Source organism: Schistocerca americana, chromosome 1, assembly GCF_021461395.2.
Source record: "Schistocerca americana isolate TAMUIC-IGC-003095 chromosome 1, iqSchAmer2.1, whole genome shotgun sequence".
NCBI classification, from domain to species: domain Eukaryota; kingdom Metazoa; phylum Arthropoda; class Insecta; order Orthoptera; family Acrididae; genus Schistocerca; species Schistocerca americana.
In genome coordinates this window covers 177,873,260-177,901,195 of record NC_060119.1, presented here as the reverse complement: position 1 = coordinate 177,901,195, position 27,936 = coordinate 177,873,260, and positions in this window count along the sequence as shown.

Sequence of the window (27,936 nt, the reverse complement as noted above, 5' to 3'; positions counted from 1 at the left end):
CCTCATTAGCCCTACCTGTCAGGCACGTCGACGCCTACACTGTCGAGCTCAACCCTATTACGAGCGTGACACGTTTATTACTACAACGCAAGAGCAATCTGATGCCTCCGTGTCGCGCTTTTAGACAGGTCACTCGTTTCCAGAATCTATTCATGACTTTGTGTACCAACTTCTTGACACTGTCATTCATTAACGGTATTAAAAAGAGTCATCTCTTGGTGAGTGAGAGCAAATACGTGATGTCAAGCACAGCGCACTCACCGTTTTAAGGTTTGCTGTCAGTGTTTTTGTTTTTATGAAAGTCGCTGTTGGAAAACAAGTGTAAAGTTAACAATCAAGTTCGTTACATCTGACACTAGAAGTTGCACGTAAATGTATCGGCCTTAAATAATTGTCTGCATTTGGTCCATTTTCCACTGATATTCAAGCATTAACAACAGACTGCAACACATTACGGTCACACACTGCAACGCTGCGACTAATGTCAACTATTTGATTTTATTACACATTTTACAGATACGTACAGTGCTGTAAAACTTCTCATAAATTAAACCTGTCATTGTGTTCCAAATTTTTTTGTGCGAACCATACGTAAATTGAACTGTAGTAAATATTCTTCCAATCCATATGTGGCATATAGCAAACCAGTGTTTAACAGTATTGGTTAAAAACAGTCTTGGTTGCAAGAACTGTAATAGCGAATATTTCTATGTAATTTTATAGCTAGCTAGAACTACATTATATTGCTTTAGTTCTTCCGCAGATGTTATACTATAAGCGACGACACGATGCATTCTAAAGCAGTGTATTATTTTCATTCTTTCGAATAGTGACACTTGGATAACTGAAATGACTAATGTCAATTACGTAAATGAATCTTGTCTTACCAATAAAACAAAGCAATATTGTTGGATACAGTCGATGATTCGAGATGTAGTCTATGGGCAAAGGTCAGATTGTTTTTATTTTATTGTCAAAATAATACTGACCCGAAAAGTGTTTTCCTGCTTGGTGACAACGTAATGTAAACAAAAATTTAGCATCCATTGAAGTGAATAGAGTCAATTCGCAGCATTTATGTATAGAACTACTCTACCATTTATTAAGAGGAACAATCAATTTTTCTGACACTAATAAACATTTTTCAGGTCACTTTTATTTTGATCACTCTCTACAACATTATGATTGCAAGATCAAGTGTTGACATGGGTCAGAGGACCTAATTCTGAAACCGACTACTCTGTAATGCATTACAGTTTACGTAATTGAAACGAGCACCCTTTTGGCACACTGCACTGCCATGAAATATTCGCTACAGCAAAGGAGCTTCATCACTATCCCCTCAAAGTCATCCTATGAGCTCCGTGAAACACAAAGGTGAAGTGGCAACTACAGTAAGAAAATTGTTAGGGTTTTAAGAGTGAAGCTCACAATAGTATGTGTAGTTTAGTTACACTGTTGATGACGTCAGAGGATTCAGTCGGTATATAGGAAACTGGAAAACTAAACTTGATATGCTACTCCAAAATACAATGCGGAAAAGTGCTCAAGAACTTAGACTTCGATGTTTATGCAAACATCATTAGGAAGGACGTTTACAAATTCCAGGAAACTCACTCACTGTCCACCTCAACATATCGAAAACAAGTTTTCGACGAATGATGGAGAATTTAAATATTTTAGTGCCTAATATTTGCATTTTTTGTATCTACCTAGGTATTAAGCAACACTGCTTTTTCTGGAAGTATAACAATGTTGAACTTCAGAGCAGTTGAAAGGAGGGATGAGGTCATTTGGCCCTTGTTATTGCAGCTCTCAAGTCGAAATGAAAAACTATGTAGGAGTCAGGGGTACGCTAAATATGAAGGTCAACAACTCGGGTGAAGTGACGTTTCACCTACACTAGTAGGACTTCCATTTAGCACAATTCTTGACTCTTTTCGTAGAGAATTTCACGAGCGTAGTATTGCTATCCTCAGCTTCTCTGCAGTTTTCGAATGCTGTTGAAAAGAACCATAACGTTCGACTTTTTTAAAAAGTTGAGAACAATGACCATACTGGGCAGTTTGCGAGACGAAAGCAGCCTTGGCTAAGCAGGTAGCGACCCTTCCTGGTGAGGAGGCCCAGCACGGAGCGCGTCCTCGGCCGGCTCCCCCTGGGCCAGCAGGCCTCCGGAGCGTCCCGCCACGGCAGGTGTCAGCGCGGCGTTCCTGCCGCATTCCTGCCGCCTCCCTTGCCGCCTGCCGGTATTGCTGTCTTCCGTCTCCGCCGCCACCGCAAGACGCCGGCCCGAGATGCTGCACTCACCGCAGCTATCTTCTGCCCTTCCCAACAGCATTGCTCCCACCACAGTTGACAACAGACATTTCTCAGCGCTTCCCAATTTATATGGCTTCTAAGTTACTACGTCCATCTTCTACAAGCGAGTCTTGAGTATTTTAATTCTTGTACTCTGTGTGGTGAAGCTCTCGCCTCCATTCGTCATTTCTTTCCTGGGAAATAATCTCCTACAACATTTATTAAAAAACGAATTTTAATAAACTTTTTTTGAACAGTGATCAAAAATTTTTCTTTTTAAAATTCAGTCTCGATCACATCACGTATGTTAAAAGAACATAGGTGACCGTTTTCGGTCATATCACATGACCATCATCAGACCCATGGCATCCTTCGAAGATGGTAGGTGGAGCACTCTTCTCAGCTGCTGTGATGTCAACCGGTCACCAGTCCTTTACAAATGTGTAATCCACCGGGACCTCCTTTCTTAGTCAGTAACCTACAAATTTCTTCACTCGCCTATTCTATGTACGACTTCTTGTTTCGTCGCCACTTCTAGCCATGAGTGGTTTAATTCTCCTTTCCAACACAAAGCCTAAAAGGAGACCTCCAGTTTTTTTCTTTGTGGCTCTTTCATTGGCCTTTTTTCTGACCTACTGAAGACGGGACCACGAATAAAGCATCTTTTTACCGTTTCTTGAAGTTCAGAATAATTTTCTTCAATGCTGATACCTTATTCTTTCGCTTGGCTGCTTCATTATATTGTGGATCCTGCAGTGAACCTTCTGAGAGTGTTATGTTAACTAAGTACTCAAAGCTATCATCTGTGTATCTTACATTTATCTTTGGTACTGCCTCGCGGGGTTAGCCGAGCGGGCTAGGGCGCTGCAGTCATGGACTGTGCGGCTGATCCCAGCGGAGGTTCGAGTCCTCCCTCCGGTATGGGTGTGTGTGTTTGTCACTGGGATAATTTAGGTTAAGTAGTGTGTAAGCTTAGGGACTGATGACCTTAGCATTTAAGTCCCATAAGATTTCACACACATTTCAACATTCTTTGGTAGTACTGGGCCCTGGTAACATGTGAAGAAGTAAATGTTCTTCTTGTTAATTTCTAATGTTACATGTTCCCAAACAAATTATTTATCACAATACACGAATGCATTCAGTTTCATCTAATTGCTATATCGTCTGTAGATCAAATGTTCAAATGTATGTGAAATCTTATGGGACTTAACTGCTAAGGTCATCAGTCCCTAAGCTTACACACTACTTAACCTAAATTATCGTAAGGACAAACACACACACCCATGCCCGAGGCAGGACTCGAACCTCCGCCGGCATGAGCCACACAGTCCATGACTGCGGCGCCCTAGACAGCTCGGCTACTCCCGCGCGGCGTCTGTAGATCATAATATTTTCATATTTTGTCTGTGAGCAAATATCCCTCAACTTATGCTTGTTTTTCATTTGTTTATTGCATACCCAACTTCATTTTTCAACGTTAAAGAAGATTACATGTTTTTAGATCTCAAACTTTCCGCCTTCCTGTAGTTATGCTAATAGCCTCTGCTTGCTTCGTGCAAAGCTATTGAGTCAGTTCCCTGCATCGGTGATTCAGATAGGTAGTGGAGCTTACCAGCATCTGCTCGCTGGGTGACAGCCTACATCCTTATGTGTCGCATCTCCTTGGCCCTCACCTAATGATGCAACGATCCCTAGTTAGCTAGAATACTACCCTCTCATTACAAGATGGTAAATTTAGAGATCAAAATATTCACGGAGTGTTACCGTAAAGAAAACACTAAAACCGGAAATTCTATCCCAAACGTTCCCCAATCGGAACGCCAAAGAAAGTCAGCACATCTCTTTCTTCATAAAATGTCAGTTTGCTTTTGTATTTCAACAATCAATACGCTAATTAAAGTATATCGCCGTCCTACATTTTTTCCTGCTACTTATCACACACAATCGTCATATTTCTGCTTCCCAAGAATTTCAACCTTGCAATGCAATGTTATTAAGTATCAGGGAAAATATATGCTGGTAGATGAAGCCGAAATTAACACATGTAGCAATAGTGAGAAAGACTAAATAGTCACTCAAAAGAGGGAGTTCCCAGGCTGACACCTGCAGCTGCCGAGAACAACAGCGATTTCTGGGGGGACTGCCCGTTAATAGAGGCATCAGTCGTATGCACTCTGCGTGAGTTAAGCATTTATAGTTTACTCTGTTGTCGATGTTTTACGTGATTAGATATCCAAATGACTTTATTAGAATTTTTCTTAAAACTATAATGATTTACATCTCGTTTCGCTTCAGAGAAAAAGTCAGTAGGAAAACGTTCCCCAGATTCTCATCTGACTTAATGAGAATGATAACCCAGTGAAACATAGTCTACGTACTCTAGTTCTCAGCGATACTGTCGTCGTTTCACGGAGAGTTACACTGTCGACGTGCACACGTCACCATCTACCAGTGACACACTGACACCAGGCGCTGGCTGGGAACCAGTGTCATATAGCTCTCAATAACTTACAACTATGAGGACAAAGGCGACATCATATGACTGAATTGGCTCTCAGAGTTGAATGCTGCCTTCAGCGACACACACGATATCATGTGCGTAATATTTATAATACAAGGTACTACAATGAATTACCTGCGCAAGGACGAAGAGCCTTAAGACGTACGAGAACTTTTTGGCTTGATAATAGCGAATGCAAAAAATTGTTCGTAGCTCTTATCTTTCCCTTCAATTTCCATAAACAAGTTTCGTGCATATAAGTTCACGTTGTAGTCATAACTGCTCATAGGAATGTTATTTAAAACTCCTTACGTTACATTTATGAATAGTACCATACTCAAGGAATGGACGTACGGGAGGAGACCCAAGAAACCTGCGCCGCCGCTGCTGGCGAAATCCTAGTGGAGATGCTTCGCCGTTGCCTTCCACCGACCTGTTATGAAGTGTCAACTATGTGTCTGTATTCTGTGGATAACTATGATTAGTGCGTGTACTGCGTAGTGTTAAATACTCTTATGAAGTGCCTCCTAAACGGGACGCGAAATTTTTTGAAGTACTCTACACATTCCGTCACTTATTATCTAGTAAGTACGACGCAAGAGGAAAACAATGATACCTCAAAAGATAAACCCTAGCAACTTGGTTATATATGTAAATCCGCATTGTAAAGTAAGCATATTCTTCTGTTTTTATTCTTGTTGTATTTCATTAATTATTAAAAAACTACATGATGATCTCATAACTCCATAGTTTTCGTAACATCTTTGTTTGTAAAGTAGTTGTTTATTCACCATTTTTTTGAAGTCAGTTAAGGATATCAGACAGAAGAGCGGATAGATTTCACAGACATGAAAATCGTGTCAGTATTGTTTACCAATTTATAAACTTTGAGCGAATGTTCGTACAAGCAATGTTAACAATAATGAACAGCATGAATGTTGCAAATTAGGTGAACAGAGAAACTGAAGTGTGATTTTAGTGTTTATATTTTCGTAACAGTGGCAACTAGTTAAGTAATACGGTAGAATGTAAGATTAGAATTGTACGTCCTGTCGAGAACGATGTCGTTAGAGATGGAGCATAATCAAGTATCGGGTAAGGAAATCGGTCATATGTTTTTCAAAGGACTCAACCCGGCACTTGCCTTAGGGAAAGTCAGGTAAATCCTAAATTCGGATGGCCTTAAAAGGATTTGAAGTGCCGCCCTACTGAATGCAAGCCAACATTGCGATCAGGCTTCAATGGTCTTCTTCGGAGCTTCGAAACGAAGTTTCATTTCACACTGATGCAATTTAGTACACTCACCCATCTCAAAAAATTGTTTCCCCAAACACACAATGCAGAACATCAGCGCGTGGAAGTCAGTATCAGCCGTCCAGTGTTCACTTCAGGACAGAGGCCTCCTTGTCGTTCCTGTATATTTTATAGTATCGGCATTCATAAAACTTCGTAACCTTACTAATCACTGAGTTAAGATATCAACCTTTTTTTTTACTTTAAACAGAACACCAGCATACAACGAGACCAAATACGTGAATACCTGACAAAAAATTGTGTAATATAGATACATTTGAAACAGGTATAGTTCTAATATGCTTCTCGGGTTTGCAGCCGGATAGTATTGTGCAAATCTCACAATTTTCATCGATAAAGCTGTTGGACATCTTCACGTGGTTGTCACTGCTCCAAGATAACAATGACAACAGCAACTACCACCACTTGAAGATGTCGAACAGTTGTATCGATGGAATATTGTATACTTGCACGATATTGTCCCTGCGAAAACTCGAAAAGTGTATTTGCAACAGATCCGTCCGGAAAGCCTTAAAAATTACAGCAGTGGTATTTCTATTACTTGATCCGCGGGTTGAGTGCCGCACCGATTGGTCATGCCTTATGCCACTCCCAGAGGTAAAATGCTTCTTCCAGGAGGGAGACACTTCAGCTGTTGCACTTGGTCCTTCAGAGAATGTGAATGGAGTGAGGTGAGATTAATGTCGACGTGTATCAAGTTTATCGGGAGAAATACGGAAGTTCATTTAGAATATGTTGCATATAACGAGAGCAAGGTTACGAATTCTTGTACTGCAGCAGTTGCAAGAAACATTGCTTCTGGTGCTTCCCTGCAAATAGTCTTACCTGGAATAAGTTTTCTCGGGATATGAGTCTACATTCTTGCAATTCCCTTTCAAAGATGGGACGGGATGGACACCGTCTACTCGTAATCAGCCCTACATTTGTTTCTGCTATCATTGGTGCATTTTTGCGTCGGTTTCAGTAGATGAATATCATTTCAACCACTTCTTCATTAGCCAAAACAGTATACGTCTAAGAACGATTTACGAATTACTAGTTATCGACTCTTTTACGTCGCCGTCTACCTGTCAAGGATTTGGCAATTTCCTATTCGGAACACATAAAGTCAGTCCCATATTTTTCGAGGTATTACAATATCCTTTTTTCCAACTCGGGTTGCAGTTCAGAATTTTTCGAGAAATTCTATGCTCTAATCTCCTCACGAGGTATTGTCTTCAGTTTTCGAGATACTTATTGATTTTTTCGTTCATATTGAAAACATTTAACTCTGTTTTAATATCTTCATTTCTAATCACGCCTCTTCTTGTGCAGCTCTTCGTCCTCTTCAGGAAATCTCACTTCTGCTGTATGAAATTCATTTTCTTGTTTTCTTGCCGTAACCCACCTTTCTGATTCATAGAATAAGACAAGAGCTGCCATCACTTTATAGAAATTGATGGCTGTCCGTTTTTATACATTATTACCAAATATTCTACTTGTGGTACCACAGAAAGCTAGCAATTTGTGTATTTTGTTTTCAATATCGGAGTCCACATTGAAACTTGTATCAAGACCCAAATAAGAGATTCGTGAGATTTGCCTTAAAACTAAATTTTGATCTGACTGGATACTTTCGTCGTAATGTCGTTACTTTCGTTTTTTTAACAGAAACTTTTAAATTGTACTCCTTGCATACTTCGTTCAGCTGATATACTGATCTCTGGAGGTGATCTTGATTATTTTGAGTAATAACAATGTCTTCCACAAACAGAACGACATTCCAATACTCATCATTCGTTGTCTTAATTCGTCTGTTTATTTTACATTTCCATTTATGAAGAACGGAATCAATATGAAGAGCGGGTGATAGACTATCCCTTATTTAATAACTAGTTATTGATTCCTAGTTGTGTTTATTACCATGCATGAATTTTTATTAAGACTTCACTGCCTCTACTAGGTGATAAGAATATTCGCATTCAGATATAATAGCATATACGCCATCACAGCTACACGGTCGAAACCCTTCTCAAGATCAATTAGTTATATACTGGTTTGTAAATTAAATTCGCTGTTTTTCTATAATGTTATTCATTACAAGCACACTCTCTGTGCACGATCGACTTTGTGTAAATCGGTTTTCGTCCTCAGAAATAACCGCATCTGTGAGATTCGTGACACGGGTGTTAACTCTTTAAGTATAATTTGTTTCCAGTGTTTAGAAGACTGATGTCTTAGATTTTGGTCACTGCGTTTCCCTTTCTTTAAGAGAGACATTACTTCCGCTGTCTGTGAACTTGTATTTCCTCCAGTACTCAATGTTTACAAAGTTCTCGGGTGTACTGCCGGTTCCAGCTGTCGAAGGTCCACGATCAGCAGCATCTGACGATAGAGCGGTTGTTCGCGGAAAGATCGCGAGCCTTCGACGACTGGACCCGGCAGTACACTTGAGAATCTTCGAATCAGCATATAAGCCGGGAAAGCCTCAGATAACATTGATTTATTAATTGTAAAAGCCTTTTAGCTAGTGATAAGCCTTCTTATTTAATTTGTTCCGCATTTATTTCAGCCATTCCGGCAGCTTTTCTTTTCGAAGCCTCTCGTAGCTCCTAAATTCCTTTGTAATTTGTTAAATCTGGTGGGGCTGTAGAAGTCAGTAGTCCACCCTACGTTAGACTATTGTTGTTGTTGTTGAGACTGGTTTGATGCAGCTCTCCACGCTACTCTATCCTGTGCAATCTTCTTCATCTCCGAGTACCTACAGCAACCTATATCCTTCAGAATCTGCTTAATGTATTCATCTCTTGGTCTCCCTCTACGATTTTTACCCCTCCACGCTGCCCTCCAGTACTAAATTGGTCATCCCTTGATGCCTCAGAACACGTCCCACCAACCGAACCCTTCTTCTAGTCATTAGTTATGTGATCTACCCATCTAATTTTCAGCATTCTTCTGTAGCACCACATTTTGAAAGGTTCTATTCTCTTCCTGTCCAAACTATTTATCGTCCACGTTTCACTCCCATACATGGCTACACTCCATACAAATACTTTCAGAAACGACTTCCTGACACTTAAATCTATACTCGATGTTAACAAATTTCTCTACTTCAGAAATGCTTTCCTTGCCATTGTTACTCTACACTTTATATCCTCTCTGCTTCGACCATTATCAGTTATTTTGCTCCCCAAATAGCAAAACTCATCTACTACTTTAAGTGTCTTATTTCCTAATCTAATTCCTTCCGCATCACCCGACTTAATTCGACTACATTTCATTATCCTCGTTTTGCTTTTGTTGATGTTCATCTTATATCCTCCTTTCAAGACACTGTCCATTCCATTCAACTGCTCTTCCAAGTCCTTTGCTGTCTCTGACAGAATTACGATGTTATCGGCGAACCTCAAAGGTTTTATTTCTTCCCCATGAATTTTAATTCCTACTCCGAATTTTTCTTTTGTTTCCTTTAGTGCTTGCTCAAAATACAGATTGAATAGCATCGGGGAGAGGCTACAACCCTGTCTCACTCCCTTCCCAACCACTGCTTCCCTTTCATGCCCCTCGACTCTTATAACTGCTACCTGTACAAATTGCAAATAGCCTTTCGCTCCCTGTATTTTACCCCTGCCAACTTCAGAATTTGAAAGAGAGTATTCCAGTCAACATTGTCAAACGCTTTCTCTAAGTCTACAAATGGAATAGGAAATCTGCGCTGTAGTCATTGGCTAGATATTTTTGGTGCTAATTTCATCCGCAGTGGAAGTTGATCACGGTAGGAGTGGAACGCGTTTTTCGAGGTGTAAGTGTTTCCATATTTAGGGAGAGACGACTTTACCAGAGGGGCGTCACTTGGGCACCGGTCCCCCGGCACCTGGGCCTCCTGTCCGGCTGGCGGGGGCGGCGTCGGCGGCGGCGGCGTCGCGACAGCGTTCTCCACTCAGCCGGCCCTCGGCGCCTAATTAACAACCGCCTCCCGCCGCCGCCGCCGCCGCCGCCGCCGCCGCCAACTCCGCCTTACATGTCACCACGGCTCGCCGCGCGGCTAGCTCGCAGCGGGTACGTCTCCAAGGCGGGGGCCGCCCCCACACGCCGCAGCTGCTGCTCCGACCCTCAGCCACGGCCCTGGCTTTTTTTCATTTTATTTCTCGACGACGGACAGTGCCTAATGCACGCCTGTCTGTCACACAAGCACTCGACGTCACATGTAGACAACGCCCGGAGGCTCCTGCCACTGAAATATTTGCCGATCCAAACTGTAGTAGTTTTTAAATTTCAATCTTCTCCTTCATCAACAATTTTTTGGATGATTGGCAGCAATCCTTCAGAATCTATTACGTGCTAACTGCTTCATGTAGGACTATTTATTGGCTCGTGCATTTTATGGTTTATTTTTAAAATGCCAATCGGCGTCTGTCTCGCGATTTCTTCTGTTATATTGCTCCTTCTAGAATGTTTATAAGGAAAGGGTTGTGGTGTATTGTGTGACCTATCGATAAATGTCATCGTCGGCAGTTTTCCTTCAGCTGTCCTCACACGGGACGAGGTAGCTAACGCTGAGGTGCACGCAGACGGGATATCCGATGTTGGACGCATCGCCGTCGGCACACGGGACGAGCTGCATAAAGAGATTTCGTTTCTCAGCGCTTCCCAGTAGGAGTTGTTGGCTTTATTTTGCTCGCAAATCAAACAGTCTATTTAAGGGGGGTAGGACGTCAAACGGGCCGACTTGGAGCGAGAGAAGCACCACAGGACAATTCAATTTCCACTGTCTATACTTTTGCAAGTAAATTCATAAAACTTTGTCAGCATGACCAGGAAGGGTTCAGGATTCACACTCGTAGCAGTGGAAGTTCAAAAACATAACAAAATAATTTTCTTACATGTGAAATTTAATCATTTTTTCACTTACTATTGGCTGCATTTGTTGCTATAGGTACACTTTTCTTCATAAGTAAGAGAGACTGTTCGATGAATTTTGCACAGCATACAAACCATACTTACAGGTGTCTGAAACTCTAGAATCTATTTAAGTTATGAAAAATGAATGATCTGTTACGTTTTAAACTTTGTGTTTAGAAAAAAATCAAATTTTGTAGTTAATTATCTCAATTTTTACCACAGTTTTTAATAGATTTTCAGACACATGTAAGTATGATTTGTATGCTGTGCAAAATTCATCAAAGAAGCTCTCTTACTTGTGAAGAAAAATGTACCTATAGCAACAAATGCAGCCATCAGTAAGTGAAAAAATGATGAAATTTCATACCTAAAAAAAATTTATTTTGTTATGTTTTTTCACTTCCACTGCTATGAGTGTGAATCCTGAATCCTTCCTGGTCACGCCGACAAAGTTTTATGAATTTATTTGTAAAAGTATAGACACTGGAAATTAAAATGTCCTGTGGTGCCTCTCCTGCTCCAAGTCGGCCCGTTTGACGTCCTACCCCCCTTAAGAAAACGGACGCGTGCGTTGTATTCTTACGTTAGTCTATTTGTTCTGTCACTGGGTACACATAAATAAAAACTTTGAATAAACTCACTCCTGACGGAGAACGCACTGATATTTACACAACATCAAGTATTACAGACATTATTTCTATTAATTCTCACAAATCTTTCGAATCTGTGAAGGGGAAAAATGAATTACATACAACAGGAATCGAATCCTACATCGACCTAACCTGTGTTCCGTAAAATAGTACCTTTAGTGCTAGATTGCAGCTTAGTTATGAGCGACTTTGTATTTTACCTAACAGTCTTCTATAGGTTTCAACCACCGAGATGCTATAAATTTACACTTAATAATAACAAATCCTAACAGGGATGACTTGTTTTCCATCACTCTTGAAAACCGTTGCCTTAACACGGCTTACTCTGATAACACGCAAGTTATAACGCGATTGTAACTAAATCCCTAAATTCTTTAACAGCTACATGACGTATCCCGTCGTTTTATTACAACAAATCCTACCTGTAGTGATTAGTTCTCGAGAAACAGTAAATATTTATGAGGTGTACGATATAAAATAAAATCCCCTGAATATGGACTTCTACAAAACACTACAAGTACAGTTTGGTGTCTTACTGACTGCGGGCCTCGAGCTTTCTGCTTGTGACGTAGGGAGCATTCTTGCTACCTACTGGTTCTACTTTACGTGACACGTCACCGAAATATCGCCGAACTAATTTTGTGTTTCACGTGACTAAATGCCTCCTCAACGAAAAATAACTGGAACTGACGTCACAAAACTTGCAGAGCGCTAATTCAACGTTAGCTAAGTCGCACCGTGTGCCGACGGCTTTATTGTTCTTTCCTTACTAAACCTTTGAAAGACTTCCTCGTTGTTGGTTCCATCCACACATTTTAGTCTCAACAGGCCTCACTTGACACCATAACTCAAACGCTTTAAGAAATTTCAGTCCCGTTTTGGTTCTCCTCTACGCCTCTCACCCATATAGTACTAACTTCCGGACGCAGCTTTAACCACATTTTTCTCACTTCAGTATCTGTGTTTCCGAGCACGTCTTTCTCTTTTCTAAACGACACCACTTTCGCTTCTAATGCTTTGTTTTATAGGTTCTGTGCTTCGGTCGATGGCGGGAAATACATTATAACTATAAATGAAGTAGTAACCGAGTGCTAATCTAATGATAAATCAACTTCTAGCGAAAAAGAGGCTACGCTGTGCCGTTACTCAAGAATTATTCCGTCGTTCTACTCATTACGTAAATTTAACGACATTACTTATATCATTTCCTGCAAACAAGAAATTTCGAAGTGAACAAACGGGATAACGAAAAAGAAAATTTCTGCCAAACGTTCTAACACTCGTTATAACTAAAGATAACGGCATATGAGCTACTGAAATTACAATATGACCACAGTTTTTTTCTCTTTTTTAATTACAGAAGTGATTCCTGACGTTTTACACATCGCAAGAAGAAACTGGCTCAGTCAATACAGCTATCTCTCACGACACTATATGAACTCTTTATCGTTTCCATTATCTCAAGTAATGATTCATTTCGGTTTGGAATCCATTCTCCATGCTACCAATCGAAAATGATAGTTTTGCGTGAATTCTCTTGAATGACTTTCCAGTATTATTGTACATCATTTTTAATGTACTTGCGTACTACTCAAAATAACCGACTAATGTTTTCCAAACCGTACGTCCCCAACACGTTTTTCCTATTATCAACTACGCTACCCAAGGAAGCTAAGTCTTTAAATTTATTGAAACTCTTTCTTTTTAGATCTAATGACTATTTTCAAACCTTTCAAATTACAGCAATTACATAAAAAATATTATACGAGAACTAAAAATAGCAGTAACGTATTTGCCAGTAAATGCTTTTTTGTGACAAACGCATTGTGACCTGTGCTCTATGAAGAGATTACGTAATGGTGCTATATATCTATCTCATTGTTTCTTATTATTATTTAAGGTACTCTTAAGTGCTGAAAGTCAAAATTATTTCATTAGATAATTGTATTTTTGGCGCTATTCCTTTAATTACATCATACTATTGAACTGTAGTAACATAAAACTCTTTTAAATTGAATACACCATTTACGTATAACGGTTATATTTCGTGGTCCTTTGTTTCCCGACTACGTGTTTAAGAATTAACGTCAATATATTTTTATTTTCTGTTCTCTACTAATTGTTTGTATGAGACTTCAGTAATTATCTGATTACAACTGGAGCATAACAGAGATTCGTAGATTGAACATCGTCTCCGAAACGAGCACACAAAGAGACACTTAGCAGGCTGAGTCTTGAAACGACATTGATATGTTCTAGTTTGGATCTTGCGGCTGTATTTACTGCCAAAGCTGCATTGAGTAGCATCTGTGGTGGCCGCTGCGTGGCTCCGGTTCCTTGGCGCGCCACAGATATTATTTTTGCGGCCCGGCGCGGCGCGGCGCGGCGCGTCCGCCCGTTGTTTGCGGTGTTTGGCCTACCCGCTCCGCCCTGCCCGCAGCAGATAGCGCGCGTTCGGCGCTACACGCTTAATTGAATATGCGCTTATCAATGCGGGGGTGCGGTTCGCCGGATTACGTTCTTATACGCGCGCCACAGGTAAAACGTTTTCAGCGAGGGTTGCGTTTCGGGAAGGAGCCCCTGGTTACGCATTCCTGTTACCGACAAGTGTTCACTATAGCAACGTAAAATTCTAAACCCGAATTTTGCTTGTAAAGATCTAGATTTTGACGGATCCCTTTCCCGACCGATGAATTCATGTCACTAAGTAATTTAACTTCCCTAACTTAGTATGCGCGCTAATGTCAAATACAACGAATATCTATTAACTATATCAACGCAAGCAAACATTTCCTCTTATATATTTTAATGACACGCTCATGTGTTCAAGGAATTATTTTAAGGACTTCAGTTTGTAGTCGTAATCACTTCGATAATGTGAGTGTATTCTAAACAGCTTATGCTATAATTTCCGTTTGAGGGCACTTTGAGCATATGCAATGTAGCGCGACTCCCATGCAAGTATATTAGTAACGACATGTTGGCAAGGGATTAGCGTCGCATTCATGTCTTTCCGAGGTGCGTGCGGTAAATGTGGAACCGTGAACTGTAACGATGCTAGTAGCAAAGCGTCCAAAAAGGCTAATGTGCTGTTATTCTTTTGTTGGCTGCCGAGGACAAACACGGTAGACATCCATTGGAGAATAAAGAATGTGTATGGGGCAGCACGTCTGCCGCAAATCACCGTTGTGGAATGGTGTGAGAAGGGGAACTGCTGCTCGATGACATCGCACGTCCCTACATCGTAAACACTTCAACATCTTCTCTGCAGTCTCTCCCCGCGCAATTACCTCGCCTTCGGACCCTTAAACGTGCTTGGAGAGGTCGACGATTCCAATCGGATGAGCACGTCCAGCAGGCAAATACGGACATTTTCACGTGTGTTTTACCAAATCGGTATCTTCAAACTGGTGCGTCGGTAGGATGACAGCTTCAGCGCCCATGGCGGTTTTGCCCGATTGGCAAACCGATTCTGGACTGTACACCCTTTTTGATCGCCCATTGTAACTTAATTTTGCTGTATGAATAGTGTGCGCCTGCAACGCTGTAGTACTAATAACAATATTCTCGACTTTTCGTAGTATAGGGTTAAACTAATTAGAATTAAATTGTACCTGTAATTAAGAATATTTTACAACAATTTTTTTTTTGACCAAAGTGCAATTGTTACGCGATCTCTACATTATTTATTTGTTCGGTGCAACCGATTTAAGTCGGTATTCTGGACGCCTCCGTACAATTTTTAAGTTAAGCTGAGCTTGTGGTCGCTTTCTTATGGGTGTTGACACAGCGTCGTCATTTTAGCAGCACAATGCGCGTGGATTTTGCAGTGTAAGTGTATGACTCGGATTAATATTCAAATCAGTTAATTTTCATAAACGTACAATTTTTAAAGAATAATTCACTTCACATGGACGGCGCTTACTTAAGCAATGTAGTATTCCTTAATGCAGAAACGTTCTCCAAAAAGACACCTTTTAAAAATCTTTCTTTATTGCTGCTTCCTATAACCACTTTAAAAAATTGTATACCATGACTCTGCGACACGTGTTACAACCTGACTACGTGGGGAAGTGATTAGCACACTGAGCTCGGGTTCTGGAGGACGGAAGTTCAAATTCCCAATTGGTCGTCCGGTTTTCGTTTTTGTTGTTTCTTTTAAATCGCCGGTGGCAAATTTCAAGACGGCTCCTTCGACAAGAACACGACCGATCTCCTTCCCCAAATCTAACCTTGAGTACCGTCTGTAAAAACCTCGTTGTCTACGGGTGTTAAACATTAATTTTCCTTTCAAATATTACGACCAGTTACGATGATGGAATTACATCTGTCAGATTACAGTTCCTCCTTTGCGTTCTTGTTTGTGTTGCAAAATGAACCACGTAGATTATTTAAAGTTTCTAATACTGCCTCCGTAATGTTTATATTAACGCGCCACGGCGCGGTTAGGATGTGTCTGTAAACTATTTGACCATAAAAATTCAGTGGCAGATTTTCTTTAAGCGAGACATTGGATAACACTGCTGAACGAATACTAGTATCATTATTGAATGTAGAATTTATTTTGTATTCTTGTGTGCGAATGTGATATAAATTTACAACAGCGATGACACCTGCGTCACATTTGCTCGTAACGACTACCCATGGCTCCGGAATTTTGAACAATGCGCTTTGGATCTTCTTGGCCAACTTTACCAAACTGAATCAATCGTAAAAATTTTCATACGAGCTTCTGAGCGATGACTTACATGATCTACAAATATCAGGTAGACACCTCTAGCCTACAGCGACTATTAACCTTATATTGTGGGCTTTATCACATTATTAATTCTTAACATAAAACTGTAGAGGATTGAATCTTATTGGCACACAAATGTCGTACCTTGGCTTGCAGATACGTGGAATTTCTTGCGTCGCAGCCAAAATGAAGGCAACCTTATCCACCAAATACACAGAAAATAGAATGCGTCTGTTTTGTCATAAGCAGGTATAATTTAATCCTTTTCTGCTACATAATATTGATAGAAATTGTCAGTTTAGTCGACATTTTGATGTAACCGACAACATATGGGGAAGCTGGGCGAGTCGATAAGCATGGATCTATTACTATAACGTGAACTACTTCATGCATTAGAGTAATTTTAATTTAATTTCGAGTGTTGGTATTCAGAAAGTTGTATACTTCAGAATTTATGTATTATGTGCATATTTCTTTGAATCATTTCTACTACAGTATTTATGCTAGTAGTGCTACACGAAGCTAATAATAAGTATCAAACAAGAAAGAAAGATCAAACCAGGTTGTATCTCCCTAAATGTTGCCATTTCTTCAGTTTAGTCGTTCGTCGTATGGATAAATGAAACTCACAAATTACCAGTGTGTATAGCAGGATTAGATGTATGTACAGCATTCCAGCATTCACCCATACCTGTAGCCACCGTTGCTAAGAAGCTTTCCCTGGATTTATTTTTTTAATTCTGATTATTATAAACAGTGACTTACCTCTTATCATTAAACCTGTACACCTCTATACAAACAGAAACCTTGAATGTGCGTTGTTGCCCTCGTTAATAACTGTTTAAACTGTGTCATTGATGCAACACTGCACTGTGCCATATTTACATTGCCGAGTGAAATTTTATTGTTATTTCGCGTTAATTTTGCTAAAAAAGTATGCTATTTTCTTTCTGATACCCTAACAAATCCTGCGCAGACACTGTAAAACGTTAGATTTTATCGCCATTTTCCTAATTTCCACAACAGTATTGGATTATTCTTTGAATAAATAGTCAAAGAAAAAACGATCGTATAGAAAGATGAACGGCAATTGACACCATTGCTTTAATCAAATACAAAAGATCTGAAATTTTTAAGAACAGATAAATTACTCGGTAATTCACTAAAGTCCGTCGGAATTGGTTACCTTTTTAATCCACGACTCGTTATTACAGCGTCTTCATCAGTACTGGTTTAAAATCCCAACACTTCTCATTATTTTACTTTAAATGTCTCGTATTATGCTTTCATAACGCGTGAGGTGAACCACTACGGACCCTATAGTCCGCTGTCTAATGTTTCTATTTTCCACAGACATTAATACCTCTACAGCTTACAGTCGTTGGATGTGAGTATCCGGATTATGCATTTACAACTCTCAAAGTCATTACTACCCATATCTTCAAGGTACGTAATACGTTACGTCAACTACATAAAAAAGGAGATATAATAAAACAGACTAGTAAATATAAAGTAATTTCTTTCCGTTAATTCGCACATATGAACTTAAACATGTCATAATTCATTTTCCATCACATTAGGATCACTAATATCGCAAATAAGGAAGCAGATGATATTTATGATCGTTATTTTCCACTTTATCTTGTCCCGTGACGTAAGCTTCATAAATAAAGAAATTTCTAGTTCTAAAGCCACGGGTAGTTGAGTACAGTTGAGTTGGTATATCAGTGCTGTGTGACGCAATCATGATGTAGGTGTGTCGATTTTTAACCAACGGACGTCGCCCGTCATATGCCCTGTATTTTTACTGTTTAATACCGAATACTTGAAAAGCAGATGGTAACCTCGTAACATTACCGTTGTCAAACGAAATACCTGCTCATAGAATTGACAGGAAAATCGCAAATAAAATATATGGACTATTACGTATATTATAGTTGTTGAATTTTTCGTTACAGTTAAATATCTTTTACAATGTCACAAATGGAATGTAATTTTCCTTTTGTAGACCTTCTACGAGGAGTAACAGATCTGCATTGAGCAGCATTGAGTATTTCGCTAAGTGCCAGGTGCCTAAAACGGCGAAAAACTGTAGCACGTTCATTCACTGCAAACTGGAAAACGAATAAAGAAGACTCTATGACGGTCGGGGAAATCCATCGGGAAAGAAATTAGAATGAGTCGTTCCTTTTCATTTTACTGCGGCGAGTAGCGAAAATTCCTTTAAAGAGCTGGGGAGACTGCAAGGAAGTGAGCAGGTGAGAACAACACAGGGCCTCAGTGTACGAAGGAACGAAAAGGGGCGAGAGATATGCGAACAGCAGACATTTTAAATGATTTACATACTTCTTACAAAATGAAGCTATACTGCAAGCAACTTTCGCACCAAAAGAGTGTATTCAGATGCACATTCGCGTAGATTTTTCTGTGTGGTCGAGGTTTTCCGTTTTATTTATGAAGACAAAGCGACAATAAATGAAGTATTACTTATGACTATCATGAAGGTTTCTATCAATGCAATCCTGCTCGACAAATATCAAAAATGAAAATTAAATTAGAGAAAATTCTTGATCGGCTATTCAGAATGTTCTCCGATTCGCGTTTACGTTAACTTCGTCCGTTACCCTAAGTGACAATATACTAACACGTCTGCTTCAAATTTGCTTTAATGAACAGCGATGTAGAATGTAACTAGATGATTAAAATTCGTATGATTACCTCTGTAGCATGAGCTGTGCAAAATAAAAACTTGCGCAGTTCTGTCGGATACTTAGCTTCACGCTGTTTTAACCAAGAAATGAAAGCTTATGAAAACAGAAAAGTAGTTTTTCGTTTGGTCATAGGAAAGCTACGTAAGAGGTGATAAGCCTACGTAAGAAGTTATTAGTGATCGGTGTGTGTTGGTTCGGGCTCACGAGCGCCAGTTCTTCAGGTGACAACGGAAGAAATTGATCCCCTTTCTTTAATTCAAGAAAATGAGTGTAGGTGATCAAGTAACTCAATTCGATGACGGATTTTATTAATTATAATGTCTTTTAATGATCTCCACTGCTGCACTTATTTTGACAATTGTCGTCGGTTTCGTTCAGATCCTTAAGATAACCAGATCTGTCATAATTCCACAACAACAAGACAGTTTGACGTGTTATACACAGTGTTCCTAGGTCACTTCTATGGTTTTTTGCGCAGTATCAGCAATGTACTATTAGGGAATGATTTAATGGCATTCTCTGCCAGCAGTGGGTATCGTGCGACAGTAAAAAGTGAACTCATTATCTATCTTGCTACGTAGTTTTTTTTTTTTTTTTTGAGCAATATGTCTGCTAAAAAAACCTCTCTCTAACTATTGGGACACCCTCCGTACGTGAGCGGATTGCACGTTCCTGCTCCTTGGCTAAACCCCACATCTGATTTCAGCGTTCTGGAGGTAATCGCAAGGCACTTTCAGCGCGGCATGCACTTCCCTGTCCTGAAGGACATGAACAGAGCAGCAGAAGCGATGGAATCTTCTGCTCCTGTTATGTGTACAAATTTTCCTTTTCCCTGTCATGTTACTTTGTTTGTGTAAGAATCTCACTGATCTTTGGATCCATGCATGATTGACTATAACAAATCATTTGTGAAATTTGTTTTCCTAACACTATACCAGCACTAAATGTGAAACTCCGCTCATGTATCGACCAAAGTACTGGCCTGAATTATGGAGAGACGCAAAAAATATATTAGGCATCCTCAAGCAATGCTGTTCACACTTACTGCAACGCTTTTGCAGACCCTTTTTTGCACAAGATGCTGATAATTTCTTTTCCATTTCTCAGACTTCTACAGGTTTTCGCTCTTTAAGACTTTCGGAAATGCACATGGCTTTAAGTCTTTAAAAGTAATAGATAGTTGGAAGAGGTGATTTGCATTGCATCTGCTAAGCAAGAATTATATTTTCTTTGTAACGGGGAGAATCTCTAGCCTTATCAAGGAAAGACATCAGTTTTCATAGAATGATAAGAAGAATGTAGTATGTTTTTGTCCGACAGTTTGTAGCACAACTATCTTCTTTTATTGCAGAATTACGTCAGAAAACACTTTAAAAAATCTCTTGAAGATAGCTTGCACTTGACCGAAGGTTCTCTTGTAATGTCTCGTCGTCCGTCGTTTATTTTTCCATATTGTCTTAGTCCTTTAGCTATTTATCGCATTATCACTGTTTATAGACTGTCCACTGTATTCTCATGCTCTAAGAAGTATTGTTTTCAGAGTATTGGGTTATCGTTTACAATGTCGCTGTATCTAAACGCTCAAGTTTGTTTCTCGTGCTAACGGTAAAATCACATTCAAAGGTGAGAGACATATATGGAGATTTGAAATGGAACTATATTATCAAAAATCAAAGTAATTTGGTACGTACTAGACAACTGATATCCTAACGGTATTCGTATAATACGCACCCTGTGCCACACTCTATACAGTGGAATTCTGAGTACATAAAAGTAATATGGAAGCCGTCCCGTCGGCTAAGCCACTGAAGAAAACGTTTTTTTTCATTGTTTTAAGACTTCCTTCTCATCTCTTACAGCTCATACCGACTCTTTTTCTTCACATCCCTTTCTGGGATTGCGTAAATTAAGATTACATTATGCGCCTTACGGGTAAATCAGGGTGACTGGCGATGTTATGACGGTCATCGTTCGACTATGCGCTAAGAAATACGTTCATACTTTTCCTTTTCATCTGTATCTTTTATTTGAAAATGAAAGCTTATTTACAATGGCTGCTTAAAGATTTCCATTTCTTAAAAGAAAGAAGAATTGTGATCTCTTCTTTGAAACTTAGTATTTGGAAAGGAAAGCAATAATTGTTGATATCCTATTTATTTCTTCGTCCCAGGTGTCGTTGTACTTGTTTACGAAATTGAATTTTGTCTATCTAAATAACACACATTGTTGCACAGATGAATAATATATTGTACTTAGATTTGCGTACTTATACAGTACATTGTAACCAATAATTACTGCTGTCGACTGGAGATTTTACTGCACAGAGACGTTGTTGTGATGCCAGTTCTACAATAATCAACCGTCATGAATTGATTTATGGAGAAGGAAAGGCTTACGAGTGATCACAGCTCTGTAGCTAGTGTATAAGGACGCATGTACGTACACATCCTCAATCATACATCCCTTAAGAGTACCGAGCGAGGTGGTGCAGTGGTTATCACGCTGGACCCGCAATCGGGAGGACGACGGTTCAAACCTGCATCGAGCCATTGTGATTAAAGTTTTCCTTGATTTCCCTAAATCGCTTCAGCAAAATGTGGTGTTGGTTCCTTTGAAAGGGCGCGGCCGACTTCCTTCCCAAATCCGATGGGATCGTTGACATCACTGTTTGGTACCCTGCCCGAAATCCACCAACGAACTATATCTTAAGAAAGTAGTAAAAACGTCGATTGCAATTCGGTCACATCTCAAATGTATTCTTTTCCGTTGCCTCCTTTCCACTTATTATTGAGTCGCCATTTGCAATGGCACTGAAAATTTATAAGCTTTTTATTTCGTAAACTAAATTTAATCAATATTTCAAAAACTCCATAATTGTGTATACATCTGCCACGAAAATTGATGAACTACTTTGCTCCTTCACTAATACGCACTTTCATTTCATTCGTTCTCCTTCTTCTTCCTTTCCTGAATCCACAGAAAAACAGCGAAACATTCCCCTTTCAAGAAAACGTCTATAAATAATTTATGCTTTGTTTCATATTTGTATTTCAGATTCAGTTTTTTCGTCGTTTTATGGTGTCAAATATCACAAAAAATAATATTAATGGCAATGAACACCAGAGGGCATCCTCGTAGCATCGTAGCACGAAACGGCCCCTATTACGTCTATTTCACTGAAAATGCGATGCCGTTCGTGTGTGAAACACGATTATCGTTATTATGAACAGAATTGGTTTGAATTTACTACAGAGCTGAACACACCATTTACCCAGAGATTGATGAAGGGTAGGTCTTAATAAACGTTTCCAGTATTATGCTTTCGCTTTGATACGAAGTAGAGACAACCAATAAACGTATTATCACTTATTTTCCTCATTTCTATAACGTTCTCATCTTAGACGAAGATCTGGAAGAGGCTGTTTCTACTCTTCGGCATAGTAATTCAGTTAATTAAGAAGATATCAACACATGACGATCGTCTTCAGTTGTCAATAGTGCATAAAAATGATGGCCCTGATGTGCGATTTATTGCACACTTTTTGATTGGCGTTGGTTTTGTTCCCAGCAGATACTGCTGAGATCAGGTTCTCTCTTACTCAGAAGTTACTAATGTTGATAACGTTGTTGGAAGAGATGGAGGTGCAATTGGTGAGGTTTCATTTCTGGATCATTCTACAACGTAGGCAGTGCCGGATGCTACTTCGAGATGCTTGTGTCGGCGACGGTGAGGTAGTAGCAGAAGAGAAGTGTGGTGGCTTATTAGGAGATTAAGCAGCGTGCTGGAAGCCAGGAAGTTTAGTAGGCACGTCAGTGAGCGACACCTGTACAGGTAGAAATTCAAGGCTAGGTTGGGTAGCTAGGGGTAAGTATGTAGCAAGAATGATAATGAAGCCACAACAGAGACAGATGAAACTACACCATTGTTTGAGGAAGAACTAGGCTTGACTTGCCGTTTTTGTGGTCTTTGCTGGAGATTGTGGCAGGACGTAGGAGGCTTGGGATGTGAGACAGCTGCAGGAGCGCATGCTTTGAGGGATGATTGTGTGGCAACAGACTACATCTTCTACGGGTGGCGGGCAGATGGAATTGCCTGTACCCCCGGAGGGAAGTGTCAGCTGGTCTTATTGGGTCCGCGAATTAGTATTGAACCGGCGCTGGTTTATGTTTGCAGTTGCAGGGATATTTGTTCTGTCACTTCAGTCTGGACTTGTAATATCACTTACTCTGCAGTAAAATGAGAGGCTTTTTTCCGATTTGTCCGTTTAGTGGATCCAATAGGCACTCCTAAAGCTAAGGTAATTATTGGAGGGGATTTGCTTTGTGAAGGACCCCCAAAAGTTGGCGCAATTCTGGCAGGCCGCAAATGATCGCCGCGGGGCATAAATTTCCTCGAAGCCGTCTGCTGCTGGCGTTCCGTTAGTGAGGCAAGGAATGGCACGTCAGGCGGCCGGAAAAACAGTACCATCCAGGCTCCTACGTGGCGGTGAGAAATGCATGCCCCGTGCGGTGACGAAGAATGGATCACTTTATTCCTCCTTTGAGAATCAGGGAGAACTAAGCATTTTCCGCTAACTCATCTCCCTGCAGTTCTCAGAAACGAAAATCGTACGATAGATAGCACTTCGATTGCCATGCGAGTGGCGTGTTAAGCTATCACCAGGACGCATATGTTGAGCAATTGCCTTGAGCTTACGCTTTGCAATGGACAGTCTCATCGTTGAAGAGCTGTCGTAGGTGCAAATGTGTTTCAATTGCTATGTTCTCCACCGAAATTCGCCTGATCACATGACAGCCCATTTTAAACACGAGCTGTATTCGAACATGTGATGTAGAAGTTAGTTAGCCGTCACTGTCACTTTTTAGGTACTTTGTGGATATATTTGCAATTTAATGGGGGCGTTGCTCGTTTCTTAGACGTCCCTCTTGTTTTTCTAGCAAACAGCAGAAAGCGCATGTTCACGTAGACCAACGTTGTCCGTACATAAAACAACGGGTGTCTTTTCCGTGTTACGAGACAGTCTTAGCAATTAACAGAGTTCTTGTAAATCTATTTATCAACACGGAATAATTTCATAACCTGTCGAATGTGTAGCTATGTGCCTTTAACAACGTCTACGGAGGATCATATCTCATGACTGGAAGGAAAGAAGACCTACGACCTTCCATATTGCCGAACTGCCTATGGGAATTTTAAGCTGCAGTAGTGAAAAGCAGAAGCAGCATGTATTATCTCAAACACATTTATCAAAATCAAAACAACTATTTTTTAATAAGTGTCCTTTAATTTACGTCTATGGTCACAAACATTTTGTTAACAGATTACCGGTTTCGGTCTTTAATGAACATCATTAGATCTGTTTCATAAAAACCCGGTAATCTGTTAACAAAATGTTTGTGACCATAGACGTAAATTAAAGAAAACTTACTGTATATACGGGTCACTGTTCATTCGCGACAATGTCGCAGCTTGTGAAACTATTTTTTTCTCGTGTAATGCTCTGCACCTAATTGAAACGTGGTTTCGAAGCAATTTACCGTTCAGTAGTAGATCTGATACGTTTTAAGCTATTAACTTTTTATTCTACAAACTCTTTTTACATCATTCGGCGAGTTACAGAAATGCACGTGATTGTTATGCATCCGGAGTATTCTGATGACAAGAAGTCATCTGGAAATATGGCTAAGTGGAGTTAGCCATTTCCCATTGGTGTCGCTGTCTTTCACTTTTATAACGTAAACACCGGAAAAAACGTTCTCTTCATGCTTGCATTTCGCTACAGAAAATAAAAATCAATAGGTGATGCACCGCAAGGGTAGCAAGTCCGTGACGATGATGCGTGGAGAAAATCAAATGCGAGACGTATGTGGAACATACGGTGAGTTGCTTGACTTAAATCATCGTCACAAAAGTGTGCATACCAGTGTCTTGTCACGAAACATCTAAGAGTTTAGGCTGAATAAAATTTATCTGCTGCTGAAAAGCGAACATAGTGACATTGAATAATCATACAAACGTGAAACTTCATTCCAAGTCATTAAAAAAGGAGACTGCGAGGCACTCGATGTTGATGTAAACGTGCTATACAGAAGCCGTACCTAGAAAACTTGTGTCCGTAGACACTGAAAGGAATTTGTTATTTACCCGCCACAGACGCAAGATCCTTAACATCAGACAGCATCTAGCGCGTGCGACGGCTGCTGACGTAAATCCCTGAGTGTCTCTGAGACTGATATCAGAGGAATTAGGGGATAATAAGGACATTGCTTATCATTCAATAATACACTACTGGCCATTAAAATTGCTACACCAAGAAGAAATACAGATGATAAACGGGTATTTATTGGACGAATATATTATACTAGAACTAATTACATTTTCACGCAATTTGGGTGCACAGATCCTGAGAAATCAATACCCATAACAACCACCTCTGGCCGTAATAGCGGCCTTGGTACGCCTAGGCATTGAGTCAAACAGAGCTTGGATGGCGTGTACAGGTACAGCTGCCCATTAGCTTCAACACGATATCACAGTTCATCAAGAGTAGTGACTGGCGTATTGTAACGAGCCAGTTGTTCGGCCACCATTGACCAGACGTTTTCATTTGGTGAGAGATCTGAAGAATGCGCTGGCCAGGGCAGCAGTCGAACATTTTCTGTATCCAGAAAGGCCAGTACAAGACCTACAACATGCGGTCGTGCATTATCCAGCTGAAATGTAGGGTTTCGCAGGGATCGAGTGAAGGGGAGAGCCACGGGTCGTAACACATCTGAAATGTAACGTCCACTGTTCAAAGTGCCGTCAATGCGAACAAGAGGTGACCGAGACATGTAACCAATGGCACCCCATACCATCATCCGGGGTGATACGCCAGTATGGCGATGACGAATACACGCTTCCAATGTGCGTTCAAGAGGATGTAGCCAGACACGGATGCGACTATCATAATGCTGTAACAGAACCTGGATTCATCTGAAAAAATGGCGTTTTGCCATTCGTGCACCCAGGTTCGTCGTTGAGTACACCATCGCTGGCGCTCCTGTCTGTCTTGCAGCGTCAGGGATAACCGCAGCCATGGTCTCCGAGCTGATAGTCCGTACTGCTGCAAACGTCGTCGAACTGTTCGTGCACATGGTAGTTGTCTTGCAAACGTCCCCATTTGTTGACTCAGGGATCGAGACGTGGCTGCACGAACCGTTACAGCCATGAGGATAAGATGCCTGTCATCTCGACTGCTAGTGATACGAGGCCGTTGGGATCCAGCACGGCGCTCCGTATTACCCTTCTGAACCCACCGATTCCATATTCTGCTAACAGTCGTTGGATCTCGACCAACGCGAGCAGCAATGTCGTGATACGATAAACCGCAATCGCGATAGGCTACATTCCGACCTTTATCAAAGTCAGAAACGTGATGGTACGCATTTCTCCTCTTTACACGATGCATCACAAGAACGTTTCACCGGTCAACTGCTGTTTGTGTATGAGAAATCGGTTGGAAACTTTCCTCATGTCAGCACGTTGTAGGTGTCGCCAACGGCGCCAACCTTGTGTGAATGCTCTGAAAAGCTAATCATTTGCGTATCACAGCATCTTCTTCCTGTTGGTTAAATGCCGGCCGAGGTGGGCGAGCGGTTGTAGGCGCTACCGTCTGGAACAGCGCGACCGCAACGGTCGCAAGTTCGAATCCTGCCTCGTGCATGGATGTGTGTGATGTCTTTAGGTTAGTTAGGTTTAAGTAGTTCAAGGTCTAGGGGACTGATGACCTCAGAAGTTAAGTCCCACAGTGCTCAGAGCCATTTGAACCATTTGTCGGTTAAATTTCGCGTCTGCAGCACGTCATCTTCGTGGTGTAGCAACTGTAATGGCCAGTAGTGTATTTTAGTGGCCGATAGAAATGTTCCCTATTTACGCTGTATACACTGGCTGACGAGTAAGAGGCAACGCGGATGGAAAATGCTTGAGATTCCAAATACACATGTGAAAGAAGTGTGTATTTGTGTTAACCGTCCTAACAGGGGCTATAATCCAATTAACGTATGTAACTATTGCGGCGATAGTACTCAGCCGTCTTCGCTACATTTCTGAGTGCATCAAAATGCGCATGACCATCAACGATTCGACGTATACCGAAGAAAACATTCGATGAAGGTTTATAAACGAAGCCAAGGCTATAGTGTTGCAAACAGAGATACGTTCTTGGGAAATGCTGTGCGTGAGCAGACAGGCAGTCTTGTACGGAATTAGGCGGAGACGCGAGTGCAGCGTGAGAGGAGAGCACTTCGTTTGGCGGCGGACCATCTTGCCGGCAGAAGCGTGCCGGGAACCTGCGGCGCGGCTACGTGCGCCACACGCTAACGGCCTGCTTACGCGGCTCTGAGCACTATGGGACTCAACTGCTGAGGTCATTAGTCCCCTAGAACTTAGAACTAGTTAAACCTAACTAACCTAAGGACATCACAAACATCCATGCCCGAGGCAGGATTCGAACCTGCGACCGTAGCGGTCTCGCGGTTCTAGACTGCAGCGCCTTTAACCGCACGGCCACTTCGGCCGGCACGCGGCTGCAGTGTTACGCCGTTGTCAAATAGTGCGCGTTTTGAATTAACAGGCCGGCCGGGGATCCCCCCGTGTGGCGGCGGCGCGGGCGCCTTAACTGGTGGGCGGGCGGCGGGCGGCAGGAGCCCCGGCGAGGGGACTCCCCGGGCTGCGGGCCGCGGCAGGGGGCCGCAGCCGCCCCGTGCAGTTTCTTTAAGCCAATGACTTATAAATGCGGAAACGGCGCTGCGCCGCGCCGCGCCAGCTTGTCACGCTCCCCTGGTTTCTCACAGATTGAC